The 12,816-nt window shown below is 40.0% G+C and overlaps 1 protein-coding gene across 10 annotated transcripts in view; it reads right to left on the bottom strand.

Annotated features, from left to right (window-relative positions):
* The window catches only part of PPFIBP1 (PPFIA binding protein 1), a 184,433-nt gene that overhangs the window by 124,458 nt on the left and 47,159 nt on the right, over positions 1-12,816 (bottom strand). For all 10 annotated transcript variants that reach the window (XM_060114029.1, XM_060114030.1, XM_060114028.1 and 7 more), the window contains one exon: positions 1,885-1,978. The gene's annotated coding sequence lies outside the window, so the exon portion shown is untranslated. The remainder of the gene's footprint in view (positions 1-1,884; positions 1,979-12,816) is intronic.

Genomic DNA, 12,816 nt, shown 5'->3' with positions numbered 1-12,816 from the left:
ACTATAAACAGTATCCTAGTATCACAAACATAAAACATAACATATCACAAACATAAAAAGCAAAATAAGCCAGACACAAAGGAATATAAACTGTATGATTCTATTTATATAAACTTTAAAAATAGGCAAAACTATATCCGTGGCATTAGAAATCAGGAAACTGGTTACTCTAGGGATAGGGGGAGGAGAGTTCTGGGGTGCTGGTAATTTTCTGCTATCTTGCGATGGTTGCACAGATGTATCCGCTTTGTGACAATCATTCCATCAAGCCATCCACTTATGATTTGTGCACTTTGCTCTGTGTATAAGATACTTCAATAAAAAGCTGACTGAAAGACGCCCTGGAGAACATCTGGTCTGCTCTCCTTAGATGGCATAAGAGTAACTGTTACCCGTAGATGTTAAATATCTCAAAGGCACACAGGAAATCCGCGGAAAGGCTAGTCTAGACATTAGATCTCTTAACTCGCTCTCCAGGTACCAAAGCTACCTCTCAAATTTGGGAGGATGTTTCTCTAACTTCCTTCCTTGTTGTGACTACAGCAAAGGTTCAGAAGGGTTCGGATCACATTCCTGTTAAGAACACAACCCAGAAGGTTCCGGGCTCCAGCAAAAACTGTGCCAAGGATGAGCATTTAAACACTATTTAGAATATGGCAAATCAGGGCTTCCCTGGTGGTGCAGTGGTTGAGAGTCCGCCTGCTGATGCAGGGGACACGGGTTCGTGCCCCGGTCCAGGAAGATCCCACATGCCGCGGACCGGCTGGGCCCGTGAGCCGTGGCCGCTGAGCCTGCGCGTCCGGAGCCTGTGCTCCACAAAGGGAGAGGCCACAGCAGTGAGAGGCCCGCGTACCGCAAAAAAAAAAAAAAGAATATGGCAAATCAGCAAAGTCAGACAGCATGGTGTTCACACCCTACGTTCTTCCCCTCTTCCAAGCTGTGTGATTGTCTGCACGCTCTTACCTCTCTCTGAACCTCAGTATCCTCATCTGGATCACCATCACTGAAATATTAACTCCTACTTTACAAGGTTGCCAGGAGGATAACACAAGGTAGTCGTGTCAGAGCAGTGCCTAGCACGTGGCAAGCACTCAGAAAAGGCATTCGCTGAATGAGGATTGATGGAATTGAATTAGTCAAGTGCTTGTCACTTAATAGAAGTTCAATAAATAGTTAAGTATCATTATGATCACTGAGCAAAAGAAACAGGGAGGAAAGGAGTGAATGAGTTTATATGGAAACACCTCACTTCTCTAAGCCTGTGGGGTCATTAATGGGTCGACCAACAATTCTCACTGACTTACATGGGGCACTAAAACAACCTGTGGGATAGAGAGCAATAAAGGATTTGAGAAAAGGGCAGTGCTTTTCTTTTCTTTTTTTTTTTTTTTTTTTGCGGTACGCGGGCCTCTCACTGTTGTGGCCTCTCCCGCTGCGGAGCACAGGCTCTGGACGCGCAGGCTCAGCGGCCATGGCTCACGGGCCCAGCGGGTCCGTGGCATGTGGGATCTTCCCGGACCGGGGCACAAACCCGTGTCCCCTGCATCGGCAGGCGGACTCTCAACCACTGCGCCACCAGGGAAGCCCAGGGCAGTGCTTTTTATGTGTTAATCAGGTCTGTGTTTTCGTTCTCCACGCCAAATAAAGATTTGCTCACTAACTGTCACAACATGTCAAAGTTCTACAACCACCTATGTGAGTCATATTGCTTTTAGAATTTAAAAAATTTTAAAGGGGGTGGTGGGTCATAAATTCTCACAGACTTAACGAGTAGACTACATAGTCAAGTAACTTTTACTCCTGGGGAAAAATTTACACACTGAGTGTACTGAAAGGTTTTAAAGATGTCACAAATGAACAATGATGAGGAGGGAGTTTACTTACATTTAAAAAAACCAGTTTAATACTGGTTTTTTTCTTCAGCTCTTCAAATCTTCCATGTACTGATTAGCAACCTGATCCATAAAGTTCTCTTAAACTGAAAAGAAACAAATATAAAGAAGATAAATTAAAACTAACTTCAAACTATAACACACCATAATAATTTATCATATAATTTACCTAAATTATTATATAAGCAAAGAACATCACACTAGATAACACGTGTGCAATTAAAAACAATACAGTGTGCTAAGGACCAATAGATTTAACTGACTTCCTTCCACCTGTCTTTCTGCTGTTCCTTCCTCTCCCTTCCTCTCCCTTCCTTTCTCCCTTCCAGCGTTCTTTTTTCCTTATTTCCTCAGTTACTGGACAACCTCAAATATTCCTTGAAGTCTGACCTTCAGCAGAAACCCACTATCATTAATTTTTATGGCACAAAGTACCTGGCACATGTTAGGAACTTTATAAATGTTTGCTGAGTAAATGAATGAAACATACTTTACCAATACTTAGTTGTTAAGGTTTAAAAAAAATGAGGAAATTTACTATTTTCTTGTCCAAGAATACATAAACAATATATAGAAACATATACACTGTTCTTTAGACTTGTCTGATTCCTGTATCTTTTCTTTTCTTCTTTTTTGGCTGCGATGGGTCTTCGTTGCTGCATGAAGGCTTTCTCTAGTTGCGGTGAGCGGGGGCTACTCTTCGTTGTGGTGTGCAGGCTTCTCATTGCAGTGGCTTCTCTGGTTGCAGAGAATGGGCTTCAGTAGTTGTGGCACGTGAGCTCAGTAGTTGTGGCTCGCAGGCTCTAGAGCACAGGCTCAGTAGTTGTGGCACACGGGCTTAGCTGCTCCGCGGCATGTGGGATCTTCCCAGACCAGGGATTGAACCTGTGTCCCCTGCGTTGGCAGGTGGATTCCTATCCACTGCACCGCCACGGAAGTCCCCCTCATATCTCTTTTATTTTATTTTATATTTTGTTGTTTTTTTAAAATAAATTTATTTATTTATTTGTTTTTATTTTTGGCTGTGTTGGGTCTTCCTTGCTGCGCACAGGCTTTCTCTAGTTGTGGCTAGCAGGGGCTACTCTTGATTGTGGTGCACAGGCTTCTCATTGTCATGGCTTCTCTTGTTGCAGAGCATGGGCTCTAGGTGCGTGGGATTCAGTAGTTGTGGCATGTGGGCTCAGCAGTTGTGGCTCATGGGCTCTAGAGCACAGGCTCAGTAGTTGTGGCACACTGGCTTAGTTGCTCCACAGCATGTGGGATCTTCCTGGGCCAGGGATCAAACCTGTGTCCCCTGCATTGGCAGGCAGATTCTTAAGCACTGTGCCATCAGGGAAGCCCCTGTATCTCTTTCAAATAATGTATACTTAGAAAAAATTCCCAGGAGTATATATTTGGGCATGAATATCCTCACCATTACAAACAGTACTACCATATATTTTGGTCGTGAAGGAATGCTTAGGAATAGTAAAAGTTCCAATACCTCATAACTACCTCCATCCAAATGAGAAAGCTAAGTGTCTCCAAGTTAAATACTAGAGACATTACCTCACATGTGCTTTTCAAATGTATATATGATCAGGGCCAGTTCTAGACAAAATGATGAAGTAGGAGTGTAGCTGTTTCCTTCTCTCTGCTCTTTTGAGGAGCCAGTGATCTCACATGTTTAATTAAGCAGGGAAGAGGTAGGATCAGCTCCAAAATTCCAACAACTTAATGGATATGGTTCTTGAGAACATTTTCATTAAAAAAAAAAAAAGAGTTTCAGAAGACGTAGTTGCTTAACATTGAAACAAAATGTGTTACTAAAATGGAATTTGGGCATGAATGGGGGAGAGAGGTTGTCTTGAAGGAATTTCTCAGCTCAAGTAAGATTCTGTCCGTTCAGCCTCCCCTAAAGCTGACTTCATATATGACCCTATATACACACTAATCCAGGTAAATTTTAAGCAATTAATAATGCATACATAAGCAAGCCTGATTTGAAGACTAGTGTGTGCTCCAACAGTAAACAGGAATATTAATCAGCAGTTTTCGAAGTGAGTGTCTAGGAACCCTGCCCCACAGGTGCTTCTGAGAACAGAGGCGGGGCTGAGTGGATGTGCGGTAGCAGGCAGAGCAATTTCACCTTTATCTGTTTTATACTTTGATCCAAGACTTACTTGGAGAATTGGTTCCTTGAGCTGCTTATAAAAGGGTGCAAACTAACAGTGATTACATTAACAAAGCTAGGGCAGAAATCCCAATGAGCTTATAACGTAGCTGATCTAGAAACATAATCACACCAAAATCCAACCACCGTCTCTAACAGAGCCTTTATGGGAAAATGTGAGTTCCAGCCTGGGTCCCAGAGCACACGTTAGCCTGTGTCTGAGCAGGCATGAGCCAGGCCTTCTCTTCCTTGCCACCCAGTGCCCTGGAACAAAGGGCAGAAGGAGGGCCCCTACACTGCGACAAGGACTGAACCCACAGTGAGGGCATGAGACTAGGGTTGGGGGGGTCTGTGAATATTGCAGAGGTGGGGAGACAGGGGGCTCCAGCAGGGAGCCAGACGCAGAGATTTCTGTGAGTCAGTCACTTCTCCAGGCCCTGCCCCATCCCCATCAGCGTCCTTGCTAGAAATTACATGTGCAAAGTTTAGATGCTTTACATACGCCAGGGCCTTGAATAGGAATGAGGAAGGAGAAAAGTCAGTGAAACAGTTTAAGGAGAAGAAAAAAATATACCTGTGTTCTATAAGGTCCACTTCACAGCAACATGTAAAATTAGAAAACAATTTTTTTAAGCGTATTATAAGGAAGTATTGCCTGAACGTGCTCCAGAGGAACTCAGGTTACCTAAGAGGCAATGGGTATATTCAATCCCTCCCTCAGCACAGAACTCCGATTATTTGGCCTAACCAGGACTGAATACATAAAAACATTTATAAACAGGAACCACTAGATTTTTTGAGTTTCCATTGTGAGCCTTGTTTAAATAAGTCAAAGATATCCTTTGTGATACAGTTTTGATCAAATTCAAGAGACTTTCGTCATTTCCTTAGAAACAGATGTAAGCTATAAATATGAACTAACCAACAGTCAGCCACTCACAAAAAGGCTCACTGACAAGTTTAATTTAAAAACAAGAACACATTATTCAACTGAAAAGTAAGCCATAAAAAAATCTGAACCCATGCAAACAACATTTCTAGCAGAAAACCCCTTACTGTAATGACATGGATAATTACAAACAACTTTTTATATGACTCACAAACCTTTCCTATACAGAGGTTACAAAAAACAAAACCCAGCCTGTATTTGCATCCATTTAATAAAACAAACCCTTAACATCCTTCCCAAATCTCAGATTTCAAATACCAAGAAAATTCTCCAAACCACTAAATAAGTGACTTCTGTATATCCCTTTGAGATGGAAAACACATTTATTACTACTGCTTATTTTTTAAATCCCTGTGATCTTGTAAAGCATGACCATCATAACTGAGAGTAACATGTTAGACTAATAATCGTTAGGAAGCAAAGTTACTGTTTACTATAATAATGCCATACTTCATATTTTAAAACTAAATGGAATCTGAAGTTTCTATTCATGTTAGACTTAAGTGTCTAAAGCAGGAGTCTGTATGCAGGGCAAATACGGTCTGCCACCTGTTTTTATAAAGTTTTGTTGGAACACATCCATGCCCATTTGTTTACATGTTGTCTACGGCTGCTTTTGCAAGACACAGTGACAGAGTTGAGTAGTTGCAACAGAGATGGTAAGGTCTGCAGAATATAAAATATTTGTTATCTGATCTGGCCCTTTAAGAAAAAGTTTGCTGACCTCTGGTCTAGGAAACAGCTATTTCAGTGGACTAAATCCTGAAATGAGAAACACTAATCCTGGTGCAGTCATCTCGTTGGGTAACTACCCGAGTCACTTCACCTTTGACTGCTTTTTCTCATTTACAACACAACAAGTTATATGTACTGGGAACTTGTGTACCAGACACTATTCTAACGGCTTTACTTTTAGTAAATGAACAACAAATTCATTCATTTAATTCTGGCAAAAACAGAGGGAAGTGAATGATTATCCCCATGAAATAGATGAGGAAACTGAGGGGGAGGGGTTAAATTAACTTGCCCAAGGTCACATTTCTGTTACATGGAAAAACTGGGATCAGAACTCAGGCAACCTGGGTCCCGTGCTGGTATTATTACTCTCTGTGCTGTATTGATAATAATTTTAATTTCATAAAAGTCACAGATAATAAAAGGAAATCTCAAAAGGTTTGTTAGTTAGAAATGTTAGGTAAGTAAAGTACCCCTCTGCATGGTTTAGGATAAGATACCTAAAATAATTATATAACTGGACTTCCACAGACTCTTAAGACCCTTCTGATTCTAAGATTAGAGCTAATCTTAGGGTACTGGGAATATAAAAGCCTAAAATACTCTATTTTTTACCAGGAGTAATCAAAGACTCAAACAAACTGACCAATGTCTATCTTTCCTTTGGTAAACAAGGCCTCTCCAGAAAGGGCAGTTCAGGCCCTTCAGAAAACCTTCAGGATAAAGACTTAACCAGCGGGACCCTAAATCTTCCAAATTTGTTCCCATTGCTTCTTATCCTCCACCATTTTTTTAAAAAATATATTTATTTATTTATTTTTCGCTGCGTTGGGTCTTCATTGCTGCGCGTGGGCTTTCTCTAGTTGCGGCAATCGCAGGCTACTCTTCGTTGCGGTGTGCGGGCTTCTCATTGCAGTGGCTTTTCTTGGTGGGGAGCACAGGCTCTAGGCGTGCAGGCTCAGTAGTTGTGGCTCGCGGGCTCTAGAGCGCAGGCTCAGTAGTTGTGGCACATGAGCTTAGTTGCTCCGTGGCATGTGGGATCTTCCCAGACCAGGGCTCGAACCCGTGTCCCCTGCATTGGCAGGTGGATTCTTAACCACTGTGCCACCAGGGAAGTCCCGCCACCATTTTTCCATTTGGGAAAAGGCTAAGGGAGCATCAACAGAAATTATGGAATGACTACTCTTCATAACTGCAGCAAGAGAGCTCTAGCCAGATTATCAACCACTACATGGTTCAGGAAGACATCCCCTTGCGGAGTCATCCCCACCACATCCAGAAATTCTCCAGGATGTCTGGGGGAAATGTGTCACCTAAATGTGACCTAGTGCTCTTTTGTACTAAAAGATAGGTTTATATGATCCAAATATACTGCTAAATTACTCATCACCAACTTCACACTTAGATAGAGATGATCATAGCCATCTTCTAAGGCTAGTTTTTGATTGGTTCCATATCTGCAAAGTCCAAATCCTTGAGTTTGACATTTAAGACCCTCCTCATTTTATCCCTTACCTACTTTTCCAATCTTGCTCCTGTTTTTGGTCTTTCATGTAAACTGGATGGCCTGCTCTTTCTCCAGCAAATCATGTCTACTCATGCTTCATCCCATCTACTCCTGCTTCTGAGGCCATACTCAATCCGGACTCCCCTTTTTTCACTTCTACTGCCAACATCACACCCAGTGTACAGGCCAAATCTCTGTGCTAAATATTGTGGAATATAATTTGTATTTCCTATGAGGGTTGGATCTTCACAATCCAGGAGGAGAAACAAGTACCTAAAGGACTAAACTAAAGATGTATATTAAAGGTTCAAAGTGCTACAGGACCCAGATCAGGGGATCTAAAAAGATGTTAGAGAGAGGCCATCACTGAGTTGGACCTCGAAGGAAGGGGGGAACCTTATAGAGTGGTTGAGTTCATAAAGTTGTAGGGGTAACTATATAGGATAAGGGTTTACATCATAAACTTCAAAGCCAGATAGTCCTGGGTCCAAACTCCTGGCTCCCTTTGACCGGAAATAGGGTGTATAGGAGTTACAGTCAAATAAATCAGGTTGATGCCTAACCATGCCCCAAACCATATTTGTAGCCAGTCCTCACGTCTTGTTCAAATAATAAAGCCTTTCACATTATGCCCCCATGTAGTCTTCCCATCTCTCACTGCCAACAGTGTTTCATGTTTCGACCCATTCATTCATTTGGGCATCTAATCACACATTGATTTCCACTGTTTAAATATTCCCCAAATATGTTTTGCCTCCTCAATGAGATTTTGTTATCAAAGAATAGACTCTTTCAAATAGACCCTTGGCATTTTCAAATTGTAGGTTCAAGGTCCCTGACAAGTAAGGCTAGTTTAGCTGAGAAGCAAATTTAAATTAAAAACTTGGGCTGTTTGGCTAGTGACATGGGGCCCAGCCAACCATAAACATCTGTATTCCAACATGGCTTTGTTTTCTGCCCATCCAGTAACTCACATGAACAGACTGAAAACTTATTTCTTTGTGGGATGGTTAGACAAAAAGCTAACAGCTAGGACTAGTGATAGAAGTAAAGATCAACTGAAGCAGTACAAGAAAGTGATGACTCTTAGCCAAAAAAACAAAAAAACAAAACAAAACAGAGGTTAAAGAGTTGAAGAAATTATACATTATGTATATTTGAAAATCTGAGGCTGGACAAAGGGCTTCAGACTAATCCCTTCAGTGTTAAAAAGGTTAAAAGTGTCCAGTTTTTTGTGTGTTCTCACAGTACTAAGCACCATGCTGTAAACACCAGCTGAATGAACAACCTGATAATCTCCCAGGTCCCAAAGTCCTCAGTGATCCCACTTTCCATGTCAAAATCAAATTCAATAGTCAAATTTCCCTCGAGCTTGCAAAATTTTAGTATTCACAATGTCTACTGACATATTACATCAAATAAGGGCCACGTTTTTATTTATTTATTTTTAACATCTTCATTGGAGTATAATTGCTTTACAATAGTGTGTTAGTTTCTGCTTTATAACAAAGTGAATCAGTTATACATATACATATGCTCCCATATCTCTTCCCTCTTTCATCTTCCTCCCTCCCACCCTCCCTATCCCACCCCTCTAGGTGATCACACAGCACAGAGCTGATCTCCCTGTGCTATGTGACTGCTTCCCACTAACTATCTATTTTACATTTGGTAGTGTATATATGTCTATGCCACTCTCTCAGTTTGTCCCAGCTTACCCTTCCCCCTCCCCATGTCCTCAAGTCCATTCTCTATGTCTGCGTCTTTATTCCTGTCCTGCCCCTAGGTTCTTCAGAACCATTTTTTTTTTTAGATTCCATATATGTGTTAGCATACATTATTCATTTTTCTCTTTCTGACTTACTTCACTCTGTATGACAGACTCTACATCCATCCACCTCACTACAAATAATTCAATTTTGTTTCTTTTTATGGCTGAGTAATATTCCATTGTATATATGTGCCACATCTCCTTTATCCATTCATCTCTCAAAGGGCCACGTGTTTTTAAATTAACATGTTGTTTCACAATCATATTTGTGTTGTTTAGTAACAGCTTGCCTTTTTTTTAATTCTAAAGTTTTATGCCCAGCTTTGCCAATATTGGCAAATTATTTTTTATTTCCTAAAAAGATTCTAAGAAATTTTGGAATTCAAAAGTTGTTATTCTTTGCACTTTTTACTGAATTGATTGAAGTGATTAAAGTCTGCCATAAAGTTTTATGTAAAAACAAATATATGCACGACTGCACGTGTTATGGGGCAGTACACTGGGAGTGGAGGTGAGAGAATGAACACAGCTCAGCTTCCGGGCACACCCATTTTCCTTTGTGACAAATACTTTAAACTTCATTTTTTTATGACAAATATCATGGACCACAGTGAAAATCTTACATAACAACATATGAAAACTTCATATGAAAAATATTACGAACCATAATGTAAAATTTACCTCTTATATTTAAACAGTGGATTTCAATTCATTTGGGGGCAAGAATTTTAGAGTAGATGTTCCCATTATTTGCACACTTCTTGAAGCATAGGGGTAGTTTGGTATAAATCAGAGATTGCTGACTGCAGTCAGTCATGTCCTCAGAGGGAAAAATATTCTATAAATGTTCTGTCCCTTATGAAAATATAGGAAAAACAACTGCACGACCCCTAAAACTCTGGTCTCCATACCCAAGCAATCCTATAGATTCAAGTCCTTCATGCTCTATCATTAATTAATGTGTTACTGCAAATATCACTCAAAAAATATGAGATCAAACCACTTGGATCCCACAGCATTCTGAAAGAGCATTCTGAACTAGTGTTAAATTTGTATAGTGATTGTTTGAATAAAAACAATGACTTCAGCTCACTGGTATATAACACTTTATCATGCCAGTAGAACTCTGTGAACCAACATACCCCAGTGAGGTCATCATAGCCCTGGAAAGTGGGCTGACCCATTAGGAACTCCATCATTGCTGACTCAGCAGTAAGGACTCTTCCCGTTAAACTGCCCCACATGGGATAGGTGTGTTTTCATTGTCAGACTAGGCCCATGATCTCTGCATCATGTGTGTTTAGAAAGAAATGGATTGGTGGGTTCACTGACTTATTTCCTAAGAATTACGCTCCTGAAATATAAGGAATTGAATATATATATAGGCTTATATATATATACATTCAAAATACAAGACCATCTTATAATAAAGAAGTGTCCAAGTATATCCAAATCTGAGAGTTTCCTGCCTAAGATAGGTCCAACTCAGCTACTTCCTGTTAAAAATCCTGTCAACCAGCATAAGACCTGGAGCTTTATAGACTTATTTAAACTAGAATAAGATGTATTCATTTAGAAAAACAGCAGTTAAAATACCTATTTGATTTTCAGCTTCCATATTCAGAAAGACACAATGACCTATAAATTTTCTAAATCTCAAAAGAGAATCCATAGCAATTATAAAAAAGGATACAGGATGAAACATTTAATGTTCGACTCCTCATGTACGCCTAACCTTCAATAAGAAAAAAAATACAAGGGACAAAAAGCAGCTCACCCCTATCATGAAAGGTTCTATCCCACAAAAAGGCAACCCCACTTCTTTCAAATCATACCATCCAAGGCTGACACCCTAGCTTTTCTTATCCTCTTCATGCTATCAAGAAATTGTTTGCTCTCTTTCTTTTCCTCCCCTTTCCTCTTTCTCATTTTAATGGGGGCCAAATTGGTAGATGGCCTTTTCAAGGGTATACTGGCAACTGGCAGTGGTTATCATAAGCCCTAAAAATGTGGTAGCCTTTGATCCAGCACTCCACATTAACTAAGCTAAACTAAGTGCTTGGAGAAGTGGGCAAGGATTTTTGTACCTAATTTTCACAATGTTATTTATAAGAAAAAACAGAAACAATCTAATTGTGTCTAGCAATAGCTACACTGAAGTACACCCATTAGATAGAATATTAAGCAGGCCGAGGTTCAGAAGGCTGTGGTTACCAATGGTTAATGACACAGAAGGATGTTCATGATATATTAATTGATTTTTGTAAATATACATGTACATAAGGTCAAAAATCAGGAAGGATAACCATCTATGGTTTTCAATACTTCCTTCTTCCTCTCATCACTGACCCTGCAGAAGTCTACTACCAGTCACATATCTTTCAATAGAGAGAAATGGGCAGGGGGGGCAGGTGAAGTGGCAAATGAACGGACAAGTGTACCCATGTTTTTTTAAAACCTCTCCTACTCCCAGGGTCTGTCTGTGATAGTCTTCTTTCCTCCTCTGAGATATGCTATCATAGACTAGCATGCTGACAGTGGTAGAATTTCAGATGAATGTGATTTTATTTTCCTTTTTGCTTATCTGTTATTTTATAATTTTACATTAAAGATCATGTATTATTTCTGTCCAAGAGAGCAGAGCCTGATGATTGAAAGTGTAGAATGTGGAATAGATCAGCCTGGGTTTTAATATTCCAGGTCCATAGCTTTTCACGTATATGATTTTGGTCAAGTTACTTAACCTAAGCCTCAAGTTTCCTCATCCAACAAATGGGCAGAATAATATTACAGGTATCCTTTTATTAGAGATGCTAATAGAACTGCCATACTGGATAAAGGAAATGATTACTATAGAGTATATAAAATATAACTTTATTTAAGTGTTTATACTTTGAAGGAAAATAAATCTAAGCCCCAATTTCCTAGGAGAAAAATATTATATAAATTAAAACATGGGGAAATTTTCATTCAAAATGGTAACCAAAAATGTATATTAAGCAGCCCTGAGTTACCATTTTACATATACCGAAACAAAAAATCCTAACATTCATAGTTTCAAGGTTGTAGTGAAATTGCTGGTCATTCACGGTTAGTGGCAATGGATTTAATTCTTTCGTACTTGAGGAAAGCATTAATGCTCTATTGCAGTAAGACTTAGTAATTCCACTCCAATGCACTGATCTTAGGAAATAATTTGCCTAGAACAAAATTTAATATACACAAAGGTGTTCAATACAGAACTCTAAATAACAGTAAGTAACTGGATATACCTGAATATCTATTTTTAGAGGGACAGTAAATGGTTTAATTAATACTGGCATGTCAAAATAATAAAATTAAGAAACCACTCAGATTGTCATAATGAAGACCCTGAAGAAACAAGACAGTTTGATATACTTTTAACTGAAGACAACAAGATCCAAGATATTTACCCTCTGTCGCTATATAAAATGTATATAATACACTGGAATAACTGAACTGAGGTGGAGCATGCGGGGCCTGGGGAGAGCAGTGGGTACAAAAGCAGAGGCGTGGACCAGCATGGGCACCCTCAGCAGTTGGCCCAGAAGACACGGTCAGCCACGGCAACTATTTCTGTTGCGAGGGAGACCAAATTTTACTTGCATTTCATGAATGGATTGCTATTGGCACTCTATCTCAGTACAGACAGATGCCAGCTGGTCACAAAGGATGCAAGAGGTCTCTGAAGGAAGACAGGGAGTTCCACACCCATGAGGAGTCCTCATTCCTTGGGTCCTTCTGAGGACTGCAAGGTTTTACAGTCCGCATGCACCCAGGTAAGTGTAC

This window comes from Mesoplodon densirostris, chromosome 11 (genome assembly GCF_025265405.1).
Source record: "Mesoplodon densirostris isolate mMesDen1 chromosome 11, mMesDen1 primary haplotype, whole genome shotgun sequence".
Taxonomy (NCBI): domain Eukaryota; kingdom Metazoa; phylum Chordata; class Mammalia; order Artiodactyla; family Ziphiidae; genus Mesoplodon; species Mesoplodon densirostris.
The sequence above is the reverse complement of the archived record's forward strand: the minus strand, read 5'-3'. Positions and strand labels throughout refer to the sequence as shown.